Below are 6,071 nucleotides of genomic sequence, written 5' to 3' on the forward strand. Positions count from 1 at the left end.
GAACGGGGAAAGCCCACATATACGAAAACACACACACACGGGAGCGCGCGCCCATGCACAAACAAGACCGGGCTTTCAGTGCGCACGCGCCATTTTCGGCACTGGGGATAGGGGCGGTGCTTGGCATGACGCAGGCGCGCTGGGCGCTACCTAAGTCTGACCCGGGGTTGAGAAGGGAGAGTGAGTGTGAGAGAGAAACTGGTAGCCTTTTTATTGTAATGACCCGTATGTTTTTAAATAAAGTGTGTGTGTTAATTCCATCAATGTTCAATTGTTTTTAATGATGTTATTTTAGACTGCTCTTATTTTTTATCCGTAAGCCATGCGAGTCCCTGTCATAGAAAAACATGTTAATAATCATCCTCATCATAATAAATATTAATAATAAATATTAACAATTGCAGAGTGGTTTTTTAATAGTATTTATTATGCTTTTATACCGCCCTTCGTCTGCAGATCTCAGGGTGGTTCATAACTAGGGTTGCCAGACTCAATAGAGGACAGGACTTCTGTGCCTTTAATTGCCCTGCTCTCTTTTGAGTCTGAAAACCTTAAAGAGAAACCAGCAGACCCTTTGTTTAATTTCCAAGCAAAGGGTCTGCTGGTTTCTCTTTAAGGTTTCCAGACTCAAAAGAGAGCAGGGCACTAAAGGCACAGAAGTCCTGTCCTCTATTGAGTCTGGCAACCCTATTCATAACACAAAAATTTTATGTTCTGATTTCATTGCCAGGATGATAGTAAACTGCATAACCACACAGAAAGCAAGCGGCACGAGAGTAGGGTGTTCACTTAATAATACTGTTATATATAAAATCCTGGCAGCATTTGTGCGCATGTGAAGGACCACTGTCAGGAGGAAATCCAACAGGCTTGGATCTGGCCCTTTGCTCTATCTCTGGCTCTGAAGAGCTGCACCTGCTGATCTTGTGCCTGTCCCTCAAAGTTGTTACTAGGGAGAGAAAAACAGTTGCCATCACCTAGAATGCTTAGTGATGCTTCTGCTGTAATGGTGGGCAAGGGCACTCCTGGTGATAAAACTATGAAATGGGTATAACTGACCCATCCTGTGATGCGGCATATCAGATCACTGTCAGTTTGTCCCTAAAACAATTCCTTTTGTCCCTAAAACAAACGATTCCTTTTGTCAGGTGGGGCCAAACTCTCGAGGTGAATTGGGGCAATTATTTCTGATTACTCATCATCTGATGTAGATCAGGCACCCCCAAACTTGGCCCTCCAAATGTTTTGGGACTACAATTCCCATCATCCCTGACCACTGGTCCTGTTAGTTAGGGATGATGGGAGTTGAAGTCCCAAAACATCTGGAGGGCCAAGTTTGGGGATGCCTGTTGTAGATAGTGCATGGTTACTCACCAAATGTGTACCTAATCCTGGAAAATTACAGAAGAGCAATGGGTCAGTTTCTCTGGCTGTTAACTTGGTTAGTGGTTCAAGCCCATTCCTGCATTGCAGGGGGTTGGATTAGATGACCCTCAGGGTCCCTTCCAACTCCACAATTCTATGCTAGCAGGCTCACTTGCTATAAAGACTGGTATTACTGGGTTGTTTCTTTTCCTAGAACCTTCAGAAGCAGAAATATTGGGGCAGCTGTTAAAATAAGGGGTGCTGCTGAAGGATGGCAAGTGATCGCTGCTTCTTTGGGCATGCTTTGGGTAGACTGCAGCTATTATAGTTTCTATCTACGATTCAAGAATGAAACAAGTCTGCACACTTACCTCAGTTGGTTAGAGCATGGTGCTGATAACACCAAGGTTGCAGTTTCCATCCCCCTATGGGACATCTACATATTTCTGCATTGCAGGGGGTTGAACTAGATGATCCTCAGGGTCCCTTCCAACTCTCTGATTCTATGTTCTGGACTGTCCCTATTCAGAGACAGTATGCCTTGGAATAGCAGGTGCTAGATGAACAACCATCCGCTTCTCATAGAGGCATCTGACTAAACAATGTTGAAAACTGGATGCTGAACTCAATTATCCTTTGGTCTGATCCAGTGGGGCTTTTCATACGTTCATATTTATTTAGAAATATATTTAGCTCGCTGTTCACCTTAATGATGTCGTGGTAAGGACTATTATGAATTATTAGTCAAATAAATAAGAACTAGCCAGTCAATATACCTTTGGGGAGTCTTATGAAAGTTGTAACTTTTGTCTTCCTCAGTGTATGATATTCAGAGGCCTGCAGTAATGGCAGTTCCATTTGCCCACTTAGCAGTTTGAAAGCACGTCAAGTGCGGGAAGGTAAACGGCGTTTCCGTGCGCTGCTCTGGTTCGCCAGAAGCGGCTCAGTCATGCTAGCCACATGTCCCGGAAGCTGTCTGCGGACAAAGGCCGGCTCCCTCAGCCAGTAAAGTGAGATGAGCGCCACAACCCCAGAGTCGTCAGCGACTGGACTTAACGGTCAGGGGGTCCCTTTACCTTTTATTTAAGTTATTATTGGTCTGAGGTGGGGAACCTCAGGTCTGGTATCGAATCTGGCCTCAGGTCCCAGATCATACCCAGATCTGCCCAGAATCCAGATCATACCTTTCACCAGTCCTACTCTACCAACTCCTCGCATGTTTTTGTCAGGCTAGAATGTCCTGAACTGTAATTTGTCTTGTCTACCTGGATGGAGATGTGTCGCTAAATGGAAACATTTGGCTCTTTATGGTTGGAATGTAGTCTACTGTAAAAGGTAAAAGTCACGGCTATTCTTCTGCCCATTTTGCCTCTAGCCTCGCCCTCCACTGGAATGCAGCCGCCCACCTGATTGCTCATGAGGAAAGGTGGTTTCCTGGCTATAAAAGGTTTCCGATCCCTGTCCTAGATATGTACACTATGATGCAGACATTTATTTAACCCTTTAAAAATGTACCATTGAAACAAGTGATCATAGCCATCTCTTTTGGTACTGAATTCCATAGAGTTAACCCCGATTGGAGGCTTCTTAAGCATTGATTACCACAAGATAAAACTGCAGGTGTGAGGGAATTGTTGGTAGACTTGGGGGCTTTATGTAATTTGGACTGAAATCCTATATGTATAACACTAGGAGAGCTTGTGGGCCAGAGAGGTCCTTATTTTGTTATTTTAAAAAACACAGTATCATTTTAGGTTGCTAGAATGGTCACTCTTATTCACTGGTACTGGACCTACCAACCTGTATTCCAGCATACGCATATTCTGTGCTGCACTAAAAGCCAGAGTTTTGTACTGAAAATAGGAACATTTGTTTACAAAAATAATAATTGCAAAATGTTTTCTGGAATTGTGAAGCTCTATTTTAGGCACATTTACTTGGAAGGCAAATTCCAATGCAAACATGCATAGGATTGCAACCTAAAAAGCCGATTTTCTGCAGATGCACAGTAAGGTAAAAGTACCCCTAATCGTTAGGTCCAGTTGTGAACGACTCTGGAGTTGTGGCGCTCATCTCACTCTATAAGCCGAGGGAGCCGGCGTTTGACCGCAGACAGCTTCTGAGTCATGCGGCCAGCATGTCTGGCAAACCAGAGCAGCGTACAGAAACGCCGTTTACCTTCCCGCCGGAGTGGTACCTATTAATCTACTTGCACTTTGATGTACTTTCGAACTGCTAGGTGGGCAGGAGCTGGGACCGGACAACAGGAGCTCACCCCGTCGCGGGGATTCGAACCGTCGACCTTCTGATTGGCAAGCCCTAGGCTCTGTGGTTTAGATCACAGCTTCAGATGTACTTGGCTTGCCTCCTACCCCTTGCAAACGGAGCACGTGGGGTCAGGTATAATAAGGATGAGTTCTCCCATCACCTATGCCTTTTGGGGGTCATCTTAGCTCCCATTGAGACACATGTCAGGGGCTATCAAAAGGCTTTTGTGAGGCCTTAAGAGGAACTACAGTATATTAATAGCTTATTAATTGATACTTTGAACTAATATTTCTAATAGAAAATAATTACACACTAATTGTTACGGAATATTTGAAGATGATATTCCTTCTGGGTTCGCCTTCTTGAAGACTCTAGACACCACTCGCCACATGATTGGCGGCATTAGCTATGTATTTTCTATTAATTGTGGGCAATCACATTTGGTCACTTCATTCACAAACCCTCACTAGTAAGAAACTAGGGAGTTATTCATACATAACTCAAGTATAGTGTGATCTTCACTGCTTGCATTTGCCTTCCTCTAGAAATAAATCTTGCCTCTGCTACTGGGTAATGCTTCCTGCCTTTCCAGTTCTAATTGATTGCTGCCATCTAGTGATGTACTGTTAGGACTCATTATTTTTGTTATGATGATTTTCAGAGTTATGTTAAGTTGCTGAATTGCAGAGCAAGGACATCAGGAGGGGCGAAAATGGCTGCATAAATATACTTAGCATTTAGTAAATGGATTTCAAGTGCCTGAAGCACTTTATTTTTTTCAGTAATCATTGGAATAGTCTATGACTTTATTATTCTAGCCCTTAGAGGAGACTGGCAATATATGTGTGTGAGAGGACTTCTATAGTCCTTTAAAGCATAATATAGGCAGTGTGCGGCCTGTAATCTGTATTGTGGACTCGAAGGAAATTTTCTGCATGGGCATGCTTTCAAATGAGGGAGTTTATCTCCATCTGTCCTCTTTACACCATTATTCTAAAATCTTTTTATTATGTTTTCTCAATTTGTAACAAAAAAAGAAGAAGCCCTGTGTGCTTTAGCTTTTCCTTCTAGGAGAACCCGTTCTTTTAAGATGGGCTGACCACCTTAGTTGAATAAGGCTTTGTTGTTGTTTAGTCGTTTAGTCGTGTCCGACTCTTCGTGACCCCATGGACCATAGCACGCCAGGCACTCCTGTCTTGCACTGCCTCCCGCAGTTTGGTCAAACTCATGTTCGTAGCTTCGAGAACACTGTCCAACCATCTCGTCCTCTGTCGTCCCCTTCTCCTAGTGCCCTCAATCTTTCCCAACATCAGGGTCTTTCCCAAGGATTCTTCTCTTCTCATGAGGTGGCCAAAGTATTGGAGCCTCAGCTTCACGATCTGTCCTTCCAGTGAGCACTCAGGGCTGATTTCCTTAAGAATGGATAGATTTGATCTTCTTGCAGTCCATGGGACTCTCAAGAGACAAGTACAAGTAGATTCAGAGCTGATGAAGTGGCTGGGCCAAAGCAGAAAGGTCGCTCAGTTGCGGATATGCCTGGAAGCGAAAGGAAAGTCCGATGCTGTAAAGAAAAATATTGCATAGGAACCTGGAATGTAAGAACCATGGATAATGGTAAGCTGGATGTGGTCAAAAATGAATAAGGCTTGGCTCAACCCAATTGGTTGTACAGGAAGCTGACTACAGGAGTACAATTCTAGAGGTTCCAGGCTAGTTGGGAAGCCTCTAAAGACCCCCGACTCTTGGAACAACAGGTTTTCAGCTGTATGGTAAATTGTGTCCCCAGCTTTTACAACTGCGCCACAACTGCACAAGTAGGTCAGCAGTGACCATTCACTATTATGGAACAGCAAAAACAGCCTGCTATTGGGAAAATACTTGCACAAATACCGTTACCCTAATTTTACGTCCTTCTCTCCATCCAGTTGTATGGAAAAGGGACTATAACTGCACCATGTGCAGTGCGATTTGGGAGAGGGTCATTGCTCTAATGGGGGGGGAGGGGAGAAGATATGGGGTTCCTTAATGACCCCTCCCCAAATTTAGCCAAATTATTACCTGTTGCCTTCTAAAAACTAAGGCAGCCGTAACCACAAAAGGTAGGAGGGCCAGGACCCCACCCTTTTAGTCTGAATACTGGAAAAGGGACAACAGATTTATTAATCTTCACTTGGGGGAGCACAGTAGCTCAAGTTATATAGAGTTATAAACACAATCCTGCACGTCTTCTCAAAGTTACCCCACTGAATTCAATGGGGCTTACACAAAGGGAAGCAGCAGTACAGGGTTACAGCCTTAGCTGCAACTCAATGTCACTTCTTTTACTGGGGAGCGAACAAGCCCCACTGAACTCCTGCGTAAAAACGCACAGGATAACCCGGCGCAGCTCCACAGTCCTATGCGCCCATAATTTTGGGGGAGCAAATTCCAAACGGGTT

This window comes from Zootoca vivipara, chromosome 5 (genome assembly GCF_963506605.1).
Source record: "Zootoca vivipara chromosome 5, rZooViv1.1, whole genome shotgun sequence".
Lineage (NCBI taxonomy): Eukaryota > Metazoa > Chordata > Lepidosauria > Squamata > Lacertidae > Zootoca > Zootoca vivipara.